Consider the following 26651-nt stretch of genomic DNA (forward strand, 5'->3'; position numbering starts at 1 on the left):
TGTCCTTTTGTAAAAGAAATTTACATCTATCTACATTAGTAAACAGCAAATGTAAGAACAGGCTTTCTCTGAGCTTCCTTATCTGTCTAAAACAGATCTAGAAAAGATCATATCAATGCTTAGCCCAGAAAGAATCTTGCATAGCCTATCACCTATTCTGAAGGCTGCCAGAGAAACTTGATCTGTATAGTAAAACAACCTTTGTTCATCATGGATGTCCTCCCTTCAACCTCCTATGGCTTGTGTTGCCACCTCTCCACAACAAGCCCCTATTTCTTTCTGTAGCTCAAAATGCTATTTAAGCTTCAACCATCTGGCCCCTCTTTGAGTCTTATATTTTGTGGGATTCCTGTGCATATGCATATAATAAATTTGTATGCCTTTTCTCCTTTTCTTTTCTTTTTTTTTTTTTTTTAAGAGATAGAGTCTTGCTCTTTTTTATTTTTTAAGAGAGAGAGTCTTGCCAGGTTGGAATGCAGTGGCCTGGGATGGATCACAGCTTACTGTAGCCACAAACTCCTGGGCTCAAGGGATCATCCTGCCTCAGCCTCCTGAATAGCTGGACTACCGGCATGAACCAGAGCATCCAGATTTGTCTTACTAATCTGTCTACTGTCAAGATCATTACAGAGCTCAGACCTTCAGAGGGTGGAAGGAAAGTTTTCTTCACCTTTAAAAAGTCATTATTGGCAGGGCGCGGTGGCTCACGCCTGTAATCCCAGCACTTTGGGAGGCTGAGGCAGGCGGATCATGAGGTCAGGAGATCGAGACCAACCTGGCTAACATGGTGAAACCCTGTCTCTACTAAAAAACACAAAAAATTAGCTGGACGTGGTGGTGGGTAACTGTAGTCCCAGCTACTGGGGAGGCTGAGGCAAGAAAATAGTGTGAACCCGGGAGGCGGAGCTTGCAGTGAGCGGAGATTGCGCCACTGAACTCCAGGCTAGGCGACAGAGCGAGACTCCATCTCAAAAAAAAAAAAAAAAAAAAAAATACAAGGCATTGTTATGTCTTTCCAAAGATACCATAATAGCAGCTGCCCTTCTTCTATTCTTAGCCTTTAAACTAATTCTCAACATAGCAGCCCATTGGTTCATTTGTGAATACAAATTAGATACAGTGTAAATCACTATAAACATCTATTTATTGCAATTAGAATAAAACATAAATTCTTATTTATGGCATTTCCTTAATAATGTAGGTAAATACATATTCTTACCTCTCCAACTTCGTCTCCTATTATTCTCTTTCTAGCTCACAAAAATCAGCTTCACTGACATCCTGTGTTATTTTTCAACTAAGTCAAACTCTCACCACTTTAAGCCTTTACTGCTGTTAATTTCATAGGAATTTGCTTCTCCAGCATTTCCTTATTTTTTGAATATTATTGGGAAATACAATTTTAAGATAATCTTCCCCAGCCCAAAAATGCTTTTCAAAAAGGTGGTAGAGAAAGAAAACACATATGTTGGTTTGCGTATTTTGGCAACATTATCATTTTACAAGTTTATTTTAGAAAAATGGTCGCGCACACACAATTTCTAAAAAATTTCACAGAGGAACCCTCCACAAATTGTTCAGGCCAAAAAAGAGGAGACAATGTTACTTCCCCTTCTCTGAACATGACTGATGCTGGGCAGCTATTCAGGAGATAAATGGTCTCTTTAGATAAAGAGTCATATGAATTTGATATTTTTCTTTTCAAGTTCTTGAGAGTATTAGTGTTCTTTCTCAAAAACATAGGCCAATCATTTGTGAGGAATTTAAAAGGAAGAGAGTATTTAAAATAATAACCATACAATATCAAACAAAAAACAAACAAAAAAAACTATTTACATCACAATTAGGTTTTGGGCCTTGTCTTCTAATATAGTGAGGCCAAAGTAATCATAAATCTGGTTAGATCAGGGATCAAGGTGGAGCATACTTTGAAAGCTGACATATTTCGTATATGATCTCTCAAGTTGTACTCCTTTAGGAAAACTTCCCGCCTACCTTCTCCACTGCATCTTTCCTAAATTCTTATCTCTTTTCTGAACACTATGACATTTATTCTTATTTATAATTTTTAAATATATTTAAATTATTTTTTCATAGAGACAGGATCTCCTTCTGTTGCCCAGGCTGGTCTTGAACTTCTGGACTCAAGTGATCCTCCTACCTCAGCCTCCCAAAGTGCTGGGACTATAGATGTGAGCTACCATGTCCAGACAACATAATATAACATTTATTATACTACCACTTTTTTAAAAGCAATTGTCATAGGTGATTAACTGTGTGCATGTTTGGAAGGTTTATTCACATTGTCAACCAAAGGTCATGAGATCTTTAGAGAAAAAAGGGAAAGCTTATTTTCTATTAAAAAATAATCTGTAGATTGAGGAGGCATAACATTCAATACAAATAGAAGTATGCTCTCCACAGAACAAAGGGAGGGACTGGCTTAAATAGGGAAAGTTCTCACCTAGGTTATCAACCAGATCCACTTAGGCAAATGAAAGTTTCAAACTTATTCATTTCTGATTCGTCAAAATTGTTGACCCTGATGAGATAGTTTCTAGACCCCAAATCGGTCAAGTCTCTGTCAGATGTTTCTTTCAAACAGCCAGTGAGTGACAGGGGGAGTTTCTGGTCACAGTTAATCCTGACACTGACAACGGAAACTTCTTTGGCTTGGTTGTAAAAAGGAGGTCCTGTGACACTTAGATCTTTCTAAGAATGCAGAGTACGTGATTGTTCCCTCTCTTGACTATGGTGGCCTGGTTCTGTTTTAACTTTGAGAAGCTCAGTTAGCCAAGGAGAGTCCATTTTGTCTGTTAGTGGGGGAAAATTTAAACAACACATGGATAATAATGTCTTAAATTCTTAAAGAGCTAGTTTCTCGTTATTCTACATATCTCTCCACATATATCTACAAGTTGAGAACATTTGAAATACTTACTAAATTGATGTTTTTGTACATGGAAACTCTACAAACTTATATTTTTGCCATGACATTATTTTTCCTGTGTCCTAGATGTTCAGTGCCATGAGGTTTTATTGAACATTTAGAAGTCATATTTTGTATAAAATGTTAGTATTTCGAAGAATATCAAGAAGTTTCATATCTCTGTCTATCTGAGGACATTTCACTAAGCAAAGAGCCTAAAGATGTTTCTCTAAAAGTTCAGCAGTGTGGAACTTCTCTCAGAATATTTATTCATGGGGATTTCCTTGGACTGGCTTTACTCGTGTATCATTTAGCAGTCAGCAATTCACTTACTTATTTTGTACTTCTCCTTGGCCATCCTTTGCCAGAACAATTAGATTCCACAACAGGAAATACATTTGATCCTAAACATTTTTATATTATTTCCTTTACTCTTGGATATGTGTTTAAAATTTATTCTAAATAAGTCAAATATAAAATAAGATTAGCTCTTACTGTTGTAAAACAACAGTTTTATATTGAAATTACTTTTTAGCCACTTTATATTTCAAGGGGAAACATATTTCTATTTGCAATACTTAGATGACTGCTTTGGAATGAGCCACTGAGGATTAGAGAACTTGCCTTCAAGTTTTCATGACACCACTTGTGAACGGAGTTCTGGGCAATCTTTTTTTTTTTTTTCACATTGGAGTTTTGTATAGCAGGTAACTGAGGCACTCTTCTCCCATCAATCAGACATTCATAAAATAAGTTTACGTATGTGTTTCTTGCAACTGAGAAGATATATTTTTGGTTAATAAGGAAAAATGTGTTATTTATTTTTTTTAAAAAAAGCTTTTTTATATATGTTAAAGTCTTTAACTTTGTGAAAAAGTATTTTTGATATTATTCCATTGATCAAACTTAGATACCATTGATCTTTCACATTCTTTAATGAGTTAAGTTAAAGAACCAAAAATAAATTCAGGGTCATGGTTAAATTTTGTAAGTGCTATATTTTTAAAATTTCTATTAAAGCATGTTATATTTTTGCTCTTCTTTAGTTTTCTATAATGTTTAATTCTCCATTTCTTTTTTACTGATTTTACCAATATAGAAAAAATGTAGTCAATAGAGCAAGTTCCAAATTCCAAGTTAACATGCCTTTAGCATATATTTTCTAGGCTTAAAATTGTAGTTTTACTCTCATATTTAACTAGAGATAAGTGAACTGACTATTCTCATCTCTGGTGGTATTTACTATAGTTATATTTGCACTTTGCAAAAGTACTCAAGAAAGATATATCTTTGCCCCAAGATGTGTTTTTCTTTAATTTCTAATAGACAGAAGTTTTCCCCACTTACATGGAACAGGACTCATGAGATGTCACCAGTAAGCTGTGACACTGTTGTGGCACTTAGTGGAGATCTATTCAGAATGTCAATATAATCATCATTTGAATGCAGACGTCATCAGTATCTCTTCAATGCCTTCTTCATTCTATTTATTTTGTACCCATATAACAATTTTTTTGCCAAACTGCAATTCCCAGACATTGGAAACTAGCAGACTTTAATAACTATAAAAATTAGAACAATATACACATATTGTCAATGACATTCAGAATATAAAGCAATGCTATTTAGTTTGCTAGACACAAGAAAGTCAATAATTTCAGAATAAAGGACTGTTCTCCAAACTTAATCTAACTTTATAAACAGTTGATTATGTTGTTCTTATTTATCAGGTTTCACTATTTACAATTATGAATTCTGTCACAGACTGCATCTAGATTGAAAACAGCCTTCTATGGATTGTTGATTTAGGGTCATGGTCTCTGAAGTCACATGTAAGTCAATCAAACGGTGTGTAAGAGAATGCGTCAGTGCATCAGAAAAAAATATTACAATTGAATTTATAATTAGTTTTAAAATCTTACCCTTTAAAAATGTGAATGTTTTGATTCAAACATTGTATATTGTGTATGATATAAAATACGTTAGTATGGTTTATAACTTATAAACACATAAATAGAAATGTCGATAGGAAATTCAAAAACATTAAATAATTCGTTGTAAGGAGACATACAGGGAAGAAGGAAGAAGCCTTGCAAGGTTCTCTTTACCTCTATTTAGTTTCATACCAGGACAGCTCTAGTTTTGTGTGTTTTACATAATGTGTTTTAATATTATAATTTATTTGTCAGAAAAAATAATTTCCACCAATAATTTTATTTTATTTGTTTATTTAGGGACAGAGACCCGCTCTGTTGCCCAGGCTGGAGTGCAATGGCCCAGTCTCAACTCACTGCAACTTCTGCCTCCCAGGTTCAAGATATTCTCATCCCCAGCCTCCCAAGTAGCTGGGATTACAGGTGTGGGTCACCACACTCAGCTAATTTTTGTATTTTTAGTAGAGATGGGGTTTTACCATGTTAATCAGGCTGGTATCGAACTCCTGGCCTCAAGTGATCTGCCCATCTCAGCCTCTCAAAGTGCTGGGATTACAGGTGTGAGCCACCATGCCCAGCTTTTATTTATTTTTTAGTTGACACATTATAATTGTACATATTTAAGGTGTACAATTTAATGTTTTAATATGTCTATATGCTGTTTATTTATCAAATCAGGGATATTTAACATATCTATCACCTCATGCATTTATCATTTCTTTGTATTGAAAACACTCAAAAGTCTCTCTTCTAGCTATTTTATAGTATACAGTATATTACTGGCACTAATGATTTTTAAATATTTATTGAAAACCACTATTAAGGGGTACGATGGCATTGTCATTTTGAGCCAGTAGAAACCATGTTAGTTACATATGTATATATATCTAAATACAACTGAACTATTGTTTTATTTTTTTCCTCCCTAAAGCCTCCTTTAGTTTTTCTCATTGTTTTCAAAGGCTGCATGATAGTTTATTATGTGGTTTCATTGTAAATCATTTTGAACAGTTTCAATTGGCAAAATACTCTCTTCTTCCAATTTTCAACGTTTATTTATACTCCTTAACATTATTTTTAGAGAAAAAAACAAATTTAGAGAAATCTGAAGAAGAAATGCATTCTGATTTTAGAGTTGATAAAATAAGAACATTTTAAGGAAGAGACACTTGAGCAGAGAGCTGAGTAACCATTGGTAATGAAATAAGCAAAGACAGAGGGAAGACAATGCAAAGCTATGTGTGTGCTCTAAGGGCTATATATCAGAGGCCTGTAAGCTGTTACCCCAGGTACTGGGTTTCATGTCATACAGCTCAATTACTGAAATTGGTTTTTAATCATCTATTTTTGGGACAGTTTTAGATTAACAGAATTATTTCAAAGATAACCCAGATATTCCTGTATGATCCACATTGGGTTTTCTCCATTATTATCTCAATTTCATCATCACATCGATACCTCTGAGAATCCTGCCTCTCTCTTATAATGTCTCTTGTGATTAAGCACATCTGGGTAATCCAGAATAATCTCTCCATCTCAAGACCCTTAATTTATATCTGTAGGTTTCCTGTTTTCATGTAGTATAAGAGTTTCACAGATTTAGGGGATTAGGAGGTAGACATTTCTGGGAGATAGAAGGACATTATATCTTACATTGATAAGGTATATTTGTCACCACTAGTAAACCAATATATTGATATACTATTATTTTTTAGTCTATTGTATCCAGATTTTTAGTCTTTCCCCAATATTCTTTTTGTTCCAGGAGCCCATCCATGATACCTCACTATTTTAAGTAGTCATGTCCCCTTAATTTCTTAATCATTGTGATATTTCTCAGACTTTGGTTGTTTTTTGATAAGCTTAACTGCCTGGAGAATTACTTGTTCAGATATTTTACAGAATATCCTTTAAATGGGAACTGCCCGATATTTTTCTCATGATTATACAGGAGCTATGGGTTTTTTGGGAGGAAAATCACAGTGGTAAAGTTGGTATCACATCATATCGAGGGCATACACTGTCAATATGTAACTTATCATTGTAATTGTTCACCTTGATTGCTTAGCTTGAATTATTTGTCACTTTTCTCCATTTCAAATTTACTCTTCCTTAAGAGTAAATTTACTCTTTTTTTATTTAATTTACACATAGTACTCTTTAGAATAAATTATGTGAAGAAAATCTTTAAGGAGCGGGGGTGATGCTCCACATCCTTAAAGGTTCATTTACTGCATAAATTATTTGAAATTCTTCTGCAAGTGAGATTTATCTATTCTCCATTTGTCTGTGAATTTGATCATTTACATTATGAATATTTATTTTATATTTTGGATTATAATCATACACGATTTACTTATTTTATTGCTGAAATTGTTCCAATGTTGCCATTTGGAACTCTTTCCTTTGCTCCTATGTCCCTTTCGTAGTCCCTAACAGTGTGTGCGTGTTGTGTTTTGGTTTATTGAGCACTTTCATACTTTTTCACACTATAATACACAAGAGGCTCCAGGCACATTTTGTATATTTTATTTTTTTATTTTTTTTTGAGACGGAGTCTCGCTCTGTCGCCCAGGCTGGAGTGCAGTGGCGTGATCTCCACTGACTGCAAGCTCCGCCTCCCGGGTTCACGCCATTCTCCTGCTTCAGCCTCCCGAGTAGCTGGGACTACAGGTGCCCGCTACCACGCCCAATTTTTTGTATTTTTTTTTTTTTTTTTTTTTAGTAAAGACGGGGTTTCACCGTGTTAGCCAGGATGGTCTCGATCTCCTTACCTCATGATCCACCCTCCTCGGCCACCCAAAGTGCTGGGATTACAGTCGTGCGCCAACACGCCCGGCCTGCATTTTGTATATTTTATGCTCCAGTCCTAGAGTGAGTCATTCATCCAAGCAGCCCTGGTTCCTTTTATTGAAGAATGGTATTGGAAACCAAGATCTAGATGTAAAGTTTTCTCACTGGCACTGAAATGTCGTTGTTTCTAGGTTCTTACAGCTGACAAAGGAAGAAAACATATGAGTGTACACTAATTTATGTACATAAATATGTGTAGATAATTCTATACAAAATCATCTGTCTCCAAATCTAATCCGTACTACATGGGTCGTTCTAGGTTCTGCCCCATATTTATCTGTAACCTCTCCTTGCAATAATAAGAAACATCACCATCTGATATTTATGTGCTTAATTCAATTCCTGTATCCATGTATTGTGGTTTTGGAATTTTTAACCTGTAACCCCATAGGACACAACTTTCCAACAAGATATAACGCTTATGCATAGTTATTTTTGCTTTAGTCTCAAAGACTTCACATTTTCAAAGTTACGTATTTCATCATCTGATTCTACCAGCCTTTTAATTGATGTTATTCAATACATTTCTGATAGACTTAAATTCCTTGGTAACATTTTCCCTTTTGTTCTAGCATCCTCCAATTTTCAACACTATTTAAAAAAAATTATGTACATTAGATTTGTTCTTTGCATAGTAAATTTCTGTGGGTTTTGGCAAACACTTAATTATAGAATCATACAAAATAAAATTACCGCCTTAAAATGTCTCTGTGCTTTACCTATTTAACCCTCCCTTATCAAACACAACGAATAACCAATAATCTGCTTATCCACTTTTTATTTCAGTATTTAAACATTTGATCAAACACAAAAGTCCTACTGATTGTATCCCGGGTGGTCTTCAAGAAGTTTTGCATTTTGTATTTAGATGTTTAATCTAATTTGTATTGATTTTTTTGTAAGGTTAATTTTGTGTCAAGGTTCATTGTTTTACTTATGGGACATCCAGGTGTCTCACGATGATTTTTTAAAAAGACTATTCTTTCTTCATTCACATGCCTTTGCTCTGGATCAATTTACTACATTTCGACTGTATTTGGGTGGGTTTTCTCTGGGCTGTCTATTCTGTTCCATGATCTGTGTTTCTAATTCTTCACCAATACCACATGATCGTGATTATGGTAGCCTTATTATAAGTCTTGAAATAGTGTAATGTCAGTCATCCAACATTGTTTTCCTTTTTTCTCAGTATCATGTTAGCTATTCTAGGTCTTTTGCATTTTATGTAAACTTTAGAATCAATGCTGATATCGACAAAAGAGCTTACTGCAGTTTTAACTGAGTTTGCGTTAAATCTATGGATTAATTTTAAAAGAACTGTCACTTTAATGTTGGCTCTTTCAACTCATGAACACAGAACATCCATTTATTTAAATATTTGATTTTTAAAATCAGTACTTTGTAATTTTTTTGGATATAGATCACATACATGTTTGGTTAGAATTTACATCTAAGTATTTCTCTTTTTTTCTTATCTAATGTGAACAGTGCTGTGCTTTTAATTTTAAATTACAATTATTCATTGCTGATATATAAGAAAGCAATAGACTTTTGTATGTTAATCTTGTATCCTGAAACCTTGGAATAATTTCGTATTGTTCAAAGAGTTGTCATTGCTAATGTTGCTGTTGATATTTTGGCATTTCCTACAGAAACAATCATGTTATCTGTGAATATATGCAGTTTTATTTCTTCCCATCCCATTTTTATATCGTTTATTTTCTCCTTTTGTCACACTGCACTGGCTAGACCTTCCAGTACAATGCTGAATAAGAACGGTGGAGAGGACACCTGTGCCTTGTTCCAAAGGTTAGAGAGGAAGCATTCAAGTTCTCACCATTAAGAATGAGATTAGATGATTTTTGTTTGGTTGGTTTGGGACTTTTTTTAATTTTAAAATTAAATTATGAATGTCACCCTCTATTTTTAGTGTTCTGAGTATTTTTTCTTTTTAATCATAAATGAGAATTAGTTTCTGTGTCAAATGCTGTTTCTGTATTTTGATGCTATTTCTATATCAAATGACACGATTATGTAATGTTTTTTCCTTAGACTGTTGATGTGATGGTCTTTATTGGTTAATTTGCTATGTCTTAGGCTACGAAAGTTGCTGAAAGATGCTGTCCCTAGCCTTTACCTCATGCAACTCAATTATATTACTTTATAAAGAGATTCAAGAGAGGTTGACCCACACAGAGACTAATTTCCATTCGTTAAAGTGAAATGGCAGGATTTTTTAAAATTTTATTGTCAGAGATGGAATGTCAAGATTTCTTCTATGTCATATTATTTCATATGTTCTGTTCTAGAAATATGATGAGTGTGGAGAAATTTGGATGTTCACCTCAGGAAAACCAAATTCTAAAACTTGCTGCAAAGAAATATTTTGCTTAGCATGTTTCTTCCTCCAAAGTATTACAGAATGAGAGATCTACCACCAGAAGTGAGAGGGGTCACATACAGCCTAAATAAATCAAACAAACACATCAGAACCAGCAGGTATGGTGACAATAGGCAAACAAAAGTCTTACTTACTCCAAAGAGGATGATTTTGGCTTGAGAATTAGGCGACAGTCGGCTACTCCCAAAGAAACTCCATGCTGGACTCTCTTGAATACAGATATTCATGCTTTCCTTTTCATTCCCTTCCACTCTGGACCTCCTAACTCTAAGTTGCCTGTGTCTCATCCTAATTAAATGTCCTTACTATTACCACTAGCCTCACATTTTATGGAATGTACCATTATGAGCATTTAAGTTATTACAAACCCCTCCCTTTTTATTAATTTTTAGTCAGCTTCTACGGTGTCAGATAATTATTTTCTCCTCCTACTTTACCAGTCTCTCCTTTTTAGGGCTATTTGCTGAATTCCTTTTCTGTTTCCAAAATTTTTGTGTTGTAGATACTAGAGATCAGTCTTTGATCTTCTTCTCTTTCCTGCCCACATTCACTGTACCATCATTTTATTCAGTTAGATGTCTTTATAGACAAATGTGTGCCTAGACTTTCAAAACGTTATCTTCAGGCTGGTCACTCTCCTTAAGTCCAGAGGCATATATTCAACTTGCTAATTTCCACTAAGATACCTAATAGATATCCCAAATACGCACAGATACACCCCCACACATACTCACACACACAAAGCATAATCTTCTCTACTTCAGCAGATGGCAAAGTCTTTCCTTTAATGGTTCAGACTAAAGCTTTCAGTCATTTTTGATTCTTTTTCTATCATATTAAATTGAATCTGTCAAGAATTTCTCTTGACTTTACTAAAAAATACATTATAACTCAACCATTATCTACACACTACAATTCTGATCCAAGCCATCTTTGTTTCTGCTATTGATTGATCTAATAGCCTCTAAGTTCATCTCCTTGCCCCTACCAGTCTATTATCAAAACAGAAGTCAGAGTTATCCATTATGACATAGAGGTCAGACCATGCCACTTTCTTATTCAAGTCATTCAATGCTCTCTCTTTTTATTTATTCAGAATTAAATGGAAAGTTCTTAAAATAGCCTGTAATGGTCAAAATTATTTGACCCTTGTTAGCTCTGTGGCCTCATTTCCTTCTATCTTGCTTATATAGCTCCTATCACAGTGACCTCTCTGTTTTTCCTCAAATACACAAGTCCCATCCCATTTCAAGCATTTTGCACTGGGATGTTCCCTCTCTCTGTATTGCTTTCCCAATATGTTCACATACATCACCTGATTAGTAAGACCTGAGCCAACAACCTTATGTAAAATTGCAACCCACTTATCACTCTCATACTCTTAATTCCCTTCATCCAACTCTATTTTTTCCATAACAAGTACCGTATTCTAACCATTATATTTAGTTGTTTCACATTTATATTGTTTAATTGATATTATTCCCTCATCCCAATAAGCTAGGCATTAGCAAGCATTATGGTTTGTTTTATTTACCATTTTTTCCAGACACTGTAAGCTCTGCCTGGTACATAGTAGAAACTCAATAGGTAATTTGTGAATCAATGAATAAGTCATTCCATTTAACAAAAAATATAATGGCTGGCATAAAACAAAGCACAATTTTTCTATATTTCTTCAAGTAACAAAAAGTGGTTGCCAACTAGATGATTCCTAATTTGGTGTTCCAGAAGCAAGAATGAAGTCCATAAAAAAAAATCCTACCTACAAAAAAAAAAAGAAAAATCCCTGATATATTTTTTGTTTTTTTAAAAAGAAACTTTACCAGTGAAAGATTTGTGATCATATCCAAATATTTCATAAAACCACACAAGAAAGTAATAGCCCAGTGTTGCCTAAGCCAAAATTTAACCTTCATACACATAAAAAATTCACAAATACATGCAAGCATTAGATTCAGTTACATCAACAGAGGACAAAAACACATGATGGCAAATTCTTCTCCTTAAGAACTGAATACACAAAAGTATTTCAACAGAAAAAAATCTCATAAAGGCAGAATTTCAAGTGAGTGTAAAAAAGTTAATGATTCTTTTGAGATTTTAATTCCAGACACTCATGAGGTACATGTCCTCTAAATTCTACAGCTTTAGTAATGGTGATCAAATTCTTTATATGGGTAGGTTCCTTTTTTTTTTTTAAGGGCATCTGGAAGAAAAGACAGAAAATAATATTTCAGAGATTTCTGAGGCAAAAAAAATAGACTTTTAATGCATCACTTCTATCTAGCAAAACCAGATAGAAAGTACATGTCTGTAGACATTTTCACATATGTACAAATGTATATACACTCACAAGCATAACTTTCTTACAATAAAAGGATTCTTGTGATTGTTGTCATACATACCTTCTACAGAATTCTATAAGCTATCAAGATAGTGTATGTATCTGGAATAAGATCTCTTCTCCTTAAACAGGAAGTCAGAGTGAGCTGCCACCCTGGGTGTAAGACCATTCCTTGCTCACTATCTACCCAAGTATTACAGTAAAGAGGTATCTATTCTTCTCTTTTATCCTGATGCAAACACTGCCTTAAACTCACCAGGAATCTCTCTATATATCTATATCTATATCTATCTATTTTATCTATATATCTTTATATATCTATAGATAGATAGATTTATCTCATTAATTTAGTCCCAAGAAAATGCTCATATTCCTAGTAACGTCTTGTATTCTTCACATGAATCATCATGTACTTTTATGTATCTACTATTCTGTCTCCTTTTCAATGCTTCCTCAAATTCTAAACTCGTTTCTATATACCATTTGAAATGTATGCTCCATTAACAGTTAATTATCACATACTTTCATCATGTGCTCAAAATATTTCTTTCATCTTTATGTTTAAATGTAAATCTGAACCTCTTCTAAGGACCATAGTTAACACTATTTACTATAGATCTCATTCCATGGGACCTGGAGGTGGTGTCAGTGACGTTCTTTTTCCTCATTACCATTTTCAAATCATTCTCCCTTCCTACATTAAAAAAAAAGAGAGAGAGAAGGAGAAGAATCAGAATTATATCTAATTTCATGATTTTATCACACTGTATTCTTTATTTTGATGCTATGTAGTGTCCTCAAATTAAAATTTGACTTAATGTGATTGCATCTGTTTTTTATCCTTTGAGGATTACAAAAAAACAAGATATATTATTTGTGAACATTATTTGTATATTCTACTAACCTGCTTTTTATAACTTGGTAACATTCTCGTATGCCATAAATTCTAATAGTTGCATATTATGCTACTATATGGAATTACGTTGATCTATTTATCAATTTACAGGTACTTTTTATTTCATTTTTATTGATAAAATAATACTTTACTTTTTTAAAATTAAACATATTATAAATTACGTTTTTTTATTTCAAAGGACTTGATAAATATTTATGAAATTCCATTCTACAACTTGCCCTTTTAATTTCCACAGCCTATTTCTTAAAAAAAAAAAAAAAAAGGAAAATTACACTTTAGATTACAAATAAAATCTCAATGAATTTTTAAAAGAAGATATTTCAAAGGCTACCTACCTTTTATGATCATCATGCATTCAATCTAAAATATGGTTTACAAAGGTGTAACGGAGAAAAATAGCCACAAGAAAAAATATATTGCATTAAATAATTTTAGTGTCTAAATGTTAATTAAAAAAACACAATTACATACGCTTTGGAAACAATGAAAATGAGAAACATTGTATATGACCACCTATAATACTGATCAAAAGTCAAGTAAGAAAGAACATCATAAATGAGGCATTCTGCTCAAAAAGTTAAAAAGAAAGCATAAAACAAATACAGAAAGCAGGAATGTCCCAGGGGCAGAAAGATTCAGCCTTTAGATATGCCTGAGTTCTGCACTTCTCAATTTATAATTAAAACAAAGTAAAAAAAAATTGGATGATTACACTGAAAACCATTTGGCCTATTTCAGAGGCTTTCATAAATATTATGCTTTTTATCACTTCTGCCAAATGGCCCATAAGATGCTGCCTTCTATAGTACATGACAATTCTAAACTGTAAAACATTAAATGTTACAGAAAACATGCTGTGGAAGTTCACTTTGTCAAAATATCCTAGTTCTATGTAGCAAGGCTTTGGAATAACTTGTAAATGAATAAACAAGCATCATAGGTAAGCCAAATTGAACATTCAAGGAAACATTTTAAGCACCTTATAAACTATAATCATCCAATCCTTCTTGGACTCCTGCCTCCGTTTTGGCAATTTGGAAGCAAGATGGAAGTAGATAAAGTGTTTACTACAAGAGAGGGTGCCTCTGCGATATACAAAGGGAATTGTAAACTTAGCCCTGTGATCCTGCCATTAGTCTTTTTAATGATTCTGAGCCACAGCCTCCCTGAGATAACATCTTTTTCTCTCTATGCTTAAGCTTTGAGAAGCCTAGAGGAATCTTGATTTTTTTTTAGCCTTTTATTAAACTTAAGCCTAGAAATAAGGGAAAGCTAAAGGAAAAGGATTAGAGAGGTTTATTCAGCACTGTCAGAGAAAGAAAATCCCTGCCTTACTGCCAGATATATTAAACTCCTGATCTTGCAATTGCATAAAATTATCACTGGCATTATATCTATGTCAATTAAACCTGGTGCTGCAGAAAATGATTTAACCAGTTCGTTCTTTCAATGTCATTCAAGAACTCTAATTAGTGTGAGAGATGTGTTTCTCTTTTAAGTAGTGCTGTAGTCATCTAGGTGTTATTCAAAGGCACCATTAAAACTCATTAATATGAGAGTATCTCAGAGGGGTTTATGGGCTTTCAGGAGAGTACTGTTCAGACAAGTTTGTCCATAAAAAGTATTTTGGATTAAAAATGTTAGAGTATAGTGTTTTCTATCATGAGAAAATATTTCTTTCAGTGTTATAAGCAGATTGATAATTTTTCTGCTTATTTTTTGAAGATCCTCCATTTTTATAAGACCCAGATTTTTGTTCCTTATTTTATTCATAACCTTCACAAATAGATATAATTTTATTTAAAACTCAATATTTGTAAGCAAAGAGAAAAGCAACGCATGAAAGTTTAACTTTTCTAAGTTTACATAATAAAACTTCTTTTACTCTCTGGCTACCCTCCTCTATTTTATTGTTGATCTTAACTATGAATAAACTGGTTTGGCCATAATAAAATATTGGAATATCCAGGAGCAATTGAAAATTATAGCTTGGAAAGTATTGCTTTCAGACTCACACTTTTTCCTATCTTTCCTTCCTGGTTAGTGCAAAAGCTCATTGACCCACCATTTCATTGAAAATCAATTAATTTTTGGATAGTTTGCACTATTTTATGGTGGAAGCACGCCTGATCAATCAGATTACTATAACCTGAGAGTAGATTGCTCTTCTTATGTATTTTCAAACCCTACCCAATTCAGTACTGAACATATAGTTAGAAATTTTTAGTGTTTGTTAATTAACACTTTATTTTCTAAGTAGAGAAGTTCAAAATTAATAATAAAATATCTTTATTGACATATTTTCACTAAAATAAATTATATGTGAAGTGTTTTAATGTTGTTATATAACCGGAATTTAACAAGTGAATTCTATATGTCAGATATAGGGCTAAGAAATAGGAATATAAAGAGAATTATAATGTAAACCCAGATCTCAAAAGGCTCAGAATCTGATATGGGGGACAAATAAGTAATCCAATAATTATAAAATGCAGCAATGGGTTTCATAATTGAGAAATACATGACATAAAATAAATATTTAGATAAGTGATTCTTAGTAAAGGAAATGCAAGTTTTGGGGCAAAGTTTCAAGGTTGGGGAAAATTAGGCAGAGCATATTTTCTATAATAGAGAGTACAATGCTAAATCCTGAAGAATATGTACAATGTGATCAAAATGAAAATTTGGGGAAAGATACTTTTAGCAAAGACAACAAGATCTGCTAAATCAGATTAGGGTAGGGGACATAAAGAAGCTTAAGGCAATTTCATATTATTAACAGAATATATGAAATAAAATTGAGAAATGAGACTGAAAACACAGTAAGCAAATGATTAATAACTAAAAGAATATGAAAGAATGTTATGGTTTGAAGGTGTTCCCTTAAGTTCATATGTTGGGTACTTAATCCTCAGGGTAACAGTATTTAAAGGTGGGACTTTATCAGATAATTAGATCATGAGAGGCCTGTCCTCGTGAATGGACTAATGCTGTTATCATAGAAGAGATTTAGTTATCACAGATGTGGATTCCTGACGAAAAGGATAAGTTTGGCCCCTTCCTCTCTCACTCTCATACTCTCTTGCTCTGCCACCTTCACCATGGGATAATGCAGCAGGAAAGCCCTCAGCAAACACTGGTGCTACTTTCTTAGACTTCCTAGCCTCCAGAACTGTAAGCCAACCAAACTTCTGTTGTTTATCAATTACCCACTCTATGACCTTTCATTGCAGCAACAAAAAACAAATTAAGACAAAGAGTTCATAATGGTAATAAAAGAGATACAGAGGAATAACACGTAGTGAAAATAAATCAAAAACATAAAATAGCAGTTTTAAGTTACAATATCATGGTTTTAAGTTATAACACCATAGTATTATCCTTAAATGAAAATAATATAGAAATACCAGTTAAAGTCAGACATTGGTGGAGTGGAGGGAAAATCACAAACCAACTCTATGTTGTTTTACAAATAATTGATTTCAAATTTCACAGCATAGGTAATTTAAAGTAAAAGTGTTACAGGAAAGGGGTCCTGATCCGGACCCCAAAAGAGGGTTCTTGGAATTCAAGCAAGAAAGAATTCAGTGCAAAGTAAAAGCAAGTTTATTGAGAAAGCACAGTGGTGAAAGGACTCCATAGACAGAGTCGGAGGTTCCTGAAAGCAAGAGGAGGAACGCACCCACCCCATGTACAATGCTTGTATATATGGACAGATGTGTTGTGTTCTGCTACAAGGGTTTGGGATAAGTGATTAATTTTCTTAATTAGTTTATTGTGCAAGAATTGATATTATAATCTTTAAAGCAAAATTAGGAATGCCTTTGTTCTCCAGATATTGGGGTATCTGGGCACTCCCAAGTCTGGGTCTGCTTAGTAAACATTGTTAATTCATTCCCTTAACCATAAACTTCTAGAGGCTAGGAATGCCTAAGTGTCTGGGAATGTAGCCCAGCAAGTCTCAGCCTCATTTTCCTAGCCCTCACTCAAAATGGAGTCACTCTGGTCCACATGCATCTGACAAAAGCAGTGCAAAGGAAATAATAAAGATAAGATTAAAAATCAAGGAACTGAAAACAATAAACAAATAAGAAAATCAATTACACAAAGCCTATTCCTCCAAATGTTAATACAATTGTAAGTCTTTAGTAAGGCTGACAAACATCAAAAGCAAAGCAAAAAGACACAAATCACCAGTATCAGGAATAAGCAGGGTTGTCACTGAAAAATCTCTCCTGTGATAAGGATAATCACAGTATATTACAAACAACTTTATGTTCCAAAATTTAACAATTTAGGAAACAAATGGATCAATTCCTCAAAAAATACAAGCTATTAAAATTGAACCAAGATGAAATAAATAATCTGAACAGTATTAAACTGTTAAAGAAATTTAATTCATAATTTAAAAGTTCATAGAATGACCATATGATCTAGGCCCATATGATCTCATTGGAGAATTCCATTAAATAAAGAGGAATTAGCACCAATTTGACACAATCTCTTTTCTGAAAAAGAAGAGGAGATAATATTTCTCAACTCGTTTTATTAGGATAATGTTACCCTGATCCCAAAACCAAGAGCAAGAAACAAAAATAAATACCAAAAAAAGATGAATATTTCTCATAATCTTTGACACGAAAATCCTCAACCAAATATTAGCAAATTGAGTTGAACAATGTTTTTAAAAAATGATACACTGGATTGAGTGGGATTTATTAGAAGTTTGCAAAGCTGGTTCCATATTAAAAAAAAAAAAAATGCAATCCAACGTATCAACAGACTAAGAAGGCAAATCACACGATTATATCAATTGATGCAGAAAAATCATTTGAGAAAAGCTAGCATCTACTTGTAATAATAATAATAAACAACTCAGCAAATTTTCAGTAGAAAAAAAAATCTCAACTTGATAAAGATATATAAACAAACCTAGAGGTAAGATCATACTTAATGTTGAAATATTTAGTGTTTCCACTTTAAGTGAAGAACATGGCAAAAAAAAGGCAATTCTTGTCACTCTTATTCAACATAAAACCACAGTGAATCAAGTAAAAAAGAAATAAAAGGCATAAATTGGAAAGGAAGGAAAAAAGCACAAATTGGAAAAAGTAATATCATACTTAATGTTGAAATATTTAGTGTTTCCACTCTAAAGTGAAGAACATGGCAAAAAAAGGCAATTCTCATCACTCTTATTCAACATAAAACTACAGTGAATCAAGTAAAAAAGAAATAACAGGCACAAATTGGAAAGGAAGGACAAACTGTCTCTATTTGCTGATGATACAATTATCTATGTAGAAAATTTCAAGTGATTTGCAAAGTGGAAACATTTCGTAGAACTAATATGAGAGTTAAGCAAAGTTGTAGCGTATGAAAGCAGCACATGCATAGACACACAGACAAACGAATCACATTTCTAAATAGTAACAGTGAACATATCAAAACCAAAATTAAAATCATAATACCATTTATAATTTTTCCAAAAAAATTATAAAATACTTAGGTACAAACTTAACAAAACATGTACAGTATCTGTACACTAAAATTACAAAATGCTGATAAAAGAAATGAAGGAAGTACCAAATAAATGTAAATGTATACCATGCTCACAGGAAGAGCCAACATAGTAAAGCTGAATTTCTCTTCAAATTAATTCACAGGTTCAGTGATATTCCTATGAAAATCCCACCAAGTTTTGTTGTTGTTTTGTTTCATATTTTTACACTTTGACAAGTTTATTCTAAAATATTTATGTAAAGCCACAAGCCCTAGAATATCTACGACAATTTTGAAAAATAATAATTTGAGATGAGTCTATTCAACATTGTCTTACCATATTGCTATATACTCATGAGAGTGTAGTGTTGGTGGAAGAATAGGTCATAAACCAATAGAACAGAAGAGAGAACCTAACATTAGACTCCCACAAAGGCACAAAAGCTATTCAATGCAGAAAGCATAGCCTTCTGTTTGTTTGTTTGTTTGTTTTTGAAGATAGGATCTTACTCTCTCATTCAGGCTGGGGTGCAGTGGCACAATCATGACTCACTGCAGCCTTAAACTCCTGGGCTAAGAGATCCTCTCATTGCAGTTCCCTAAATAGCTGGGATTATAGGTGCATACCACCACACCTGATTAATTTATTTTTAAAAAAACATTATTGTAGAGGTGAGGGTCTCACTGTGTTGGCAAGGTTGGTCTTGAAATCTTGGCCTCAAGCAATCCTTCCACCTCGGCTTCCAAAAGTTCTGGGATTACAGGCGTAAATCACCACATCCATCCAGAATAGCTTTTCAAACAAATGATATTGCTGCAATAAGATATCCATATGCCAAAAAAAAAAAAAAAAAAAAAAAATCTTGACCTTAGCCTCACGCCTTATGCAAAAGTTAATATAAATAAATGTGTATTGTATTTCAATGCAAAATATGACACTATCTTTTCGTGAAAAGTAGGAAAAAATCTTTGTAACTGCAGTTAGGCAAAGACTTCTTAGGTTTAACACCAAAAGCACAAAGCATAAAAAGAAAAAAGTGATAAATTGGACTTCATCAAAATTAAAATCCCTTGCTCCGTGAAAGACCCTGTTAAGAGAATTGAAAAGATAAGCTACTGTCTGGGAAAGAAATAAATGCAAACCTCTTATTCAACAAAAGATCTTTATCTAAAATATATAAAGAACTCAAAAACCTCACCAGATAAAAATGAACAATCCAATCAGAAAATGAGAAAAAATGAATTGAACATACATTTAACCAAACAGGATATCCAGATGGCAAATAAGCAAGAAAGATGTTGAACTTCATTCACCACTAGAAAATAGCAGGTTAAAATCACAATGAGCTATACTAACACACCTATCAGAATGGCTAATATTTCAAAATGAAATCATGATAATACCAAAGGCTGACAGGAATATGGAGAAATTGAATCATTTATACATTGCAGGTGAGAGCATAAAATGATGTAGTCATTCTGAAAATTATTTGGCAATTACTTATAAAACTAAAATGTTCTTACCATATGATCCAGGAATTGCACTGTCAGGCCTTCATCTTAGAGAAATGACAACCTAAAGTAACACCAAAACCTAAATAAATGTTCATAGCAGTTTTATTAATATTCATAGTATCCAAAATCTAGCAATAACCCTGTCCTTAAATGGCCAATGGCTAAAAAAAACTGTGATTCTTATGTACCATCTAACACTAATCAGGGATCAAGAAAACAAACTAGTAACATATGTAACAACCTGGAAAAATCTCAAGGGCACTATGTTAAATGAAAAAACAAAAGCCAATCTCAAGGGGTCACATACTGCATTATTCCATTTATATAACAGTTTCTAAATGAAAAAACTTTGTTATAGCCCCAAATTAGAAGTAATTTGATGTCCTTCACATGTGTATAGTAAACCAAGCTATGATACATTCATGCTATAGAATACTACTAAGGAATGAAATGAAAGAAAATATTAATATATGTGAAGCTGAGATGAATTATCATTAAATCATGCTGAATGAAAGAAGCCAATCCCAAAAGTTTACCTATTACATAATCTATATATATGTGTGTGTGTGTGTGTGTGTGTGTGTATATATATATATATATATTTTTTTTTTTTGAGACCGAGTTTCACTCTGTGGCCCAGGCTGGAGTGAAGTGGCTTGATCTCAGTTCACTGCAACCTCTGCCTCCTAGGTTCAAGCTATTCTCATGCCTCAGTCTCCCCAGTAACTGGGATTACGGGCACCCACCACCAGGCCTGGCTAATTTTGTGTTTTTAGTAGAAACAGGGTTTCACCATGTTGGTCAGGCAGGGTTTGATCTCCTAACTTCAAGTGATCCACCCTCCTCAGCCTTCCAAAGATCTGGGATTACAAGTGTGAGCCACCATGCCCAGCCCTGCATAGTCTGTTTTTATAACATTTTTGAAATTGCAAATTTATAGAAATTGATAACAGATCAGTGACTGCCAAGGGATAGGGACAGGCTAAGGGTTAGGGACAGAACAAGGGAGAGATACGGGTATGTTTATAAAAGCTCAATATGAAAGATCCTCCGGAGAATGGAAATATCTCATATCTTGGCTGTACCCGTGTCAAAATCCTGGTTGTGATATTGTATTACAGTTTTGTAAGATGTTACTATCGGGGAAAAAATGGGTAAAGCATTCATAGTATCTCTCTAATATTTTATTACAACAGACTGTGAATCTATAATTAACTCAGTGTACACATATTAATTAAAAAATACAACAGAGCTAAATAATATATTTGTACAAATCACTCTCTCTTGCAAACACTTTTAAAAGAAACAAAAGCAATAAAAAAATCAATGCTAGAAGAATCAAAATCAGCCATGCCTAAATTGTAGCGAATACACTTAAAAATATGGAAAACTGATTTCTTTTAAACTAGACAGAAGAACAGATATACCTTAATAAATGTATTCAAACTTATAGCAATTTTAACTTTGATATGTTTCTTATATTAATAGAATAAAAGTGCCATAGTGTTATATATTAAATTGAAATAGAAAAGGTTGGATTAGCAGACATTTATTACATTTTAAAATAAACTCTTAGCTTCAAATAAACCTGACTCTGACAAAAATATATTTCCATTTACAGGCAAAATAGGAAGTCTGTATGCATAATTTTTCAACTCAATTCATTGTTAGTGTATTTTTACATGAGTAAATGTATTTACATTTTAATTGTTTTTATGATAGTCATCCATACATTTTAAAATCATTTCATTAAACATTTATATGTGTTTTTAACTCATTGAAGCAAACTTGTTTTGTTGAAGGACTTGAAATGTTAACAGGTTTTTAAATATGTTTGTAAGGTATTTCCTCTATATGAAGATTGCTGCTTTCGCATTTTTGAGATGCTGGAGGTCTTTCTTCCCCTTCTTTCCTCTTTCCGGACCATCTCTCTATTCCTTCTCCTGTCCTTCCTTTCTTTCTTCTTTGTCAATGTTATTGTAATGTAACTTACATTTTAAATTGCCATTTTCTTGATTGCTTTTCAAAATGAATGTATCTCCATAAGACATTTGCTCATTAATATTTTTTCTTTTATTTTTGCTTAATAACCATGGCTCTCCTTTTTTAATGTTAACACATAACACTTGAGTATGTTAATATTATAAGATACACTAACATGTGTTAGTGATTATAATATTAACACTTTGTGGATATAGAGCAAATGTCCCAAGAGAAATTTCTAGGTGGACTCCACAGGGTCTTTTATGATCTAAGCTACTATTGACATTTGTGTTGCCAATCTAGTATCAACGTGATTGTTGTCATTGTTGTCTTGGAAACATCTCTAAAAGATAACTCCTTTCACATTTCCTTGGATACACTATGAGCAGCTTACCTTTGAACAAATATACCTTGCCATCTTCTCAGATCATCTCAGAAACCTACTTTTTATGATTTTATAGTATTGCATTTATGTCATAGCATTCATTCCTTATCATAGAAATTAAGAATGTAAGCTGCATGCTAGACTGAATTTAATCCCAAATTTGGCAAACTATTATATTTTTGACAAGGGAAACTTAGTCCTTAGTCTCAGTTTGCTTATATATAATAGTAAAGGCTACCTCATAATGCATTTGGAGGATTAAAAGTGTTAAAATGTGGAGAACTTTCATAATAGGGTTGGAATATAGTGAACGAAACTAGAGTAACCTTATTTAAGCAAATTCTCTTATATTAGACCTGTGTGTAAACACCAGGTCTCAGATACTATATTTCAGCCTCCTGGAGAGAAGAGACGGTGTTGCAATTTTATAACTCCAGAGTGACTAATATGCACTTTATGCTCCACAGATACTCACTTTTTATGCAGAAAATATAATTCTTTTCTTAGCATAGTATCTGATAAGCAGAGTACAGATTAACTGTCGCTTCTTCAGAAAGTTCAGAAAGTTCTTCTCTAAAGTAAACCAAACACTATTACTTGAATCTATGTTTTAATCACACATAACACAATTTTATTTTTTTCTTTAGGTATTTATTAGCCTTACACACCCTCTGAGATCTTGGATTTGATGTGTACCTAGCACCTGAAGAATATCTTACCCATTGTAGATAATCACTTATTGAATACATGAATATGATATTAGTTAACTACATCTTTGTTGTTGTTTTAGAGGCATGTATTTTTCAAGATTCATTGTCATTGCTACCAGTCTTTTAAAAAGTCACTTATCTATCCTAACAAATCTGTTTGGATATACTTAATGTGGATTTTTAATCATTCTAATTATTTTCTAAATGGTATGCATATAATTTATTACATTCTATGTTGTAAGCACTATTTTAAATGGATTTCTTCTATCTATTGGTATTTAATAGAGAAGATAATAATAGCCAAAAAGTTAACCATATCTTCTGGTCACAAACTTCTTAATTCATTTATGACAAAGTTTATTAGGGCAATATTCCAAAACCTTTTACTGCAACACACTGAAATTAAAGATGAATGCTACAATAATGTTATCTTTCAAAACTTCTTAGAATTATTCTGGGGAAAACTCCTTCAAATTTTCACAGACTTTTAACAGTTCATTTTAACAGTTCATTTCCACAAATCTCATAGGTGCTATTTTACTTTCATGATATGCTTATTTGGATCAAAGGTAGGTCCTGTATCCTACAAAACAAAGACATGACTGAAGGAAAAAGAGATTTTTCTCTGTAAAAAGGGATCAATTATTCTCACTAGAAAGCCATTCTATTTTTAGCAAGTGAGCTTCAGGAGAAATTTCCTCTTGCTCTTACTCATATAAAGAGAAAAAAGCCACATAGAATTTTTGACAAATTACTAGAAATTCACAGATCATCCTTATTGTGTCTGCGAAGTATGCTAGTTATTAAGATGAGGCAGCACAACTGCTTACCAAGGTCCTGAAAGATGTGCTAACCAACCCAGAATAGGAAAGAGGCTAAGCTTGGTGAGTTTCTGGCATAAAGAGCTGTGGATTATATCCTAGGCCTTTTTTAAAAATTGACACTCAAAATAGTACTTGAAATAATTTATTTTTCCCAGCTTTATTGAATTAGAGTCTACCAATAAAAATGTATATATTTAAGATGTGAAACATGATGTTTTGACTTATGTATATGTTGTGACATGATTAAATTCACACTGAAAGAAAATTGTGGACTGGCCCTCTATATTAAGGTGGTAGGCATAGATGATACATGGAATCGAATCTGGCAAAATAGAACTGAAAGAGCTTTGAGAAGAAAGAAAAAACATCCAGTGTAGAGTTTCATGAGATCTCTGAGGAAATCTTTTAAATTCTATTCCGAGTCTCAATGCAATTGTTTGCAAGGAAAGCTTGTGGATAACTAGGCCTCATGGTGGAAGCATAAATAATTACAAAATATGGGTGTATTAATTTGGTCTGAGGCAAATACAGTGTGGATACTTTTAGCTTCTCTATTTTGTTCGCATATTTAGTCTCATGTACTTCACTTGCCAGAAATGTCTGGAAGAACAGTATTTGGTCACTGGATTGTTCTCAGTAAATGTGTGACTTCTGTAGCACCATACTAGGCATTGATTAATAATGTCAGGATCCAAACATAGAAGAAATTATAAAAAAGAATTCACCTTTGAAAATCATGCAACCAATTGAATAAAATTAGCCAAGGTTATTGATAATTGTAATATACATTTGCCCATTTTTCCTTTAAATTATCGAAAAATAACAAGTTGAGTGCCTACTCTGTGTGAGACACTGGGCTAAGCACCAGAAACAGAGAAGTTAACATGAAGATACTTGTTCTCAATCAGCTTAACGTATAACTATAATGAACTTTTTAAAATAAGAATATTAACAGCAATACAGTAATATATTATTTACTCACATAGTATAATCTTAATATATCTATGACATAGTCTGTTCGTTTTGAGTGTGAACTACAGAATTTATAATAAATTAGAAAAACCTTAATACCCCGCTGTTTTTCTAGAAAATTAAGCCTAAAAATAAAATAATAATAATGATTAACCTAGTTTAAGAAATAAAAAAAAACACATTTAAAAATAGGAAATGATTTTTTCTCATCTTCCAACAATGAAGGGTGACTTAAAATAACTGAGGTGAATTCAAGCACTAAGAAATGAAAAATAAAACAGAAAGAGAAGAATGAACCCTAGTAGCCTTAATAGAAGAAAAAAACAGATGGCTACCACAAATGTCAGGCCCCAAGTACTGAAATCAGAGTAAGAACTTCATTCAACCTAGCTCCTAGTTGAATTTTTAAAATAAAAACAAATGCAAAAAAGAAAAAAAAATAAGGTAAAAGAAAAAAACAAACTTAAAAATGATCTAAATTTATGATGCCAAGTAGGAAGTTAAGCCCTGGAGGCTGAGTCATGTGGAATGTGTGTAACTTCTGCTTGTTAGATTATAAATTAACTCTCTTCCTCATTATTCTTCTCCTGTAAGATACTAGGAGAGATCAGAGACAAGATCTCCTGCCCCTGTTCCTGCTTATAATCACTGTTCTTTGTTGCAGATTGTCTCTATACCTAACTCAGACCAGATAGCACAAAAGACACCATGACTGCTACATCTTCAGTGTGCCATGTTAACTCTACCTTTCCGAAAACAAAACAAAACAAAACAAACAAACATACAAAAAAACTCACCTAATCAGATGTTTAAAAACTATGCATTAAGCTTTACATAGAATAATGTTGAAATTCTGTTAAGCTTCTTGAAACTTTGTCTAGATAAGTGATCCTAAACGTCTATACTTCAAAACATTCGTTTCCATTCTTTAGAATTTGTGGTTTCCAGGCAGCCATCCTCAAGTTTGGCACTTCAATAAATACTCTTTCTACTAGAATCTGACCCTTTTGATTAATTTAAGTTGACACCACAAAATATTAATTCCAATTTTAATTGAGGAAAATGTCCTGCTAACCGTGAAGCATTTATAGGTTAATTTGGACATACTACCTACCCACAAATTGGTGTTTTTGAACTTTAACTAATTTAAACAAGATCAAACGTTTCACATTAAGATGTATCTCTCCTACTCGGTTGCCTATGTCTGAACTCAGAATCATGAGGTTCTGCCCCATGAAACTATTTGTTTCTGTTCCAGTAATCAGATTACTGAAGTATTTAGCCCACCTTTCTATAATCACTGAAAGTCAGCAATTTACAGGAATGATATTAGCTCAATTCATGAGAAGCCAATGCTATATATCAGGAGTTATATGGAAGCAG

General features: G+C 33.1%; 1 long non-coding RNA gene across 1 annotated transcript in view; it reads right to left on the reverse strand.

The window, feature by feature from the left end:
* The window catches only part of LOC119627282 (uncharacterized), a 556990-nt gene that overhangs the window by 107707 nt on the left and 422632 nt on the right, over positions 1-26651 (reverse strand). Inside the window, exon 2 of the long non-coding RNA XR_005243430.2 lies at positions 13073-13155. This is a non-coding gene — a long non-coding RNA (uncharacterized lncRNA). The remainder of the gene's footprint in view (positions 1-13072; positions 13156-26651) is intronic.

Source organism: Chlorocebus sabaeus, chromosome 14 (assembly GCF_047675955.1).
Source record: "Chlorocebus sabaeus isolate Y175 chromosome 14, mChlSab1.0.hap1, whole genome shotgun sequence".
Taxonomy (NCBI): Eukaryota; Metazoa; Chordata; class Mammalia; order Primates; family Cercopithecidae; genus Chlorocebus; species Chlorocebus sabaeus.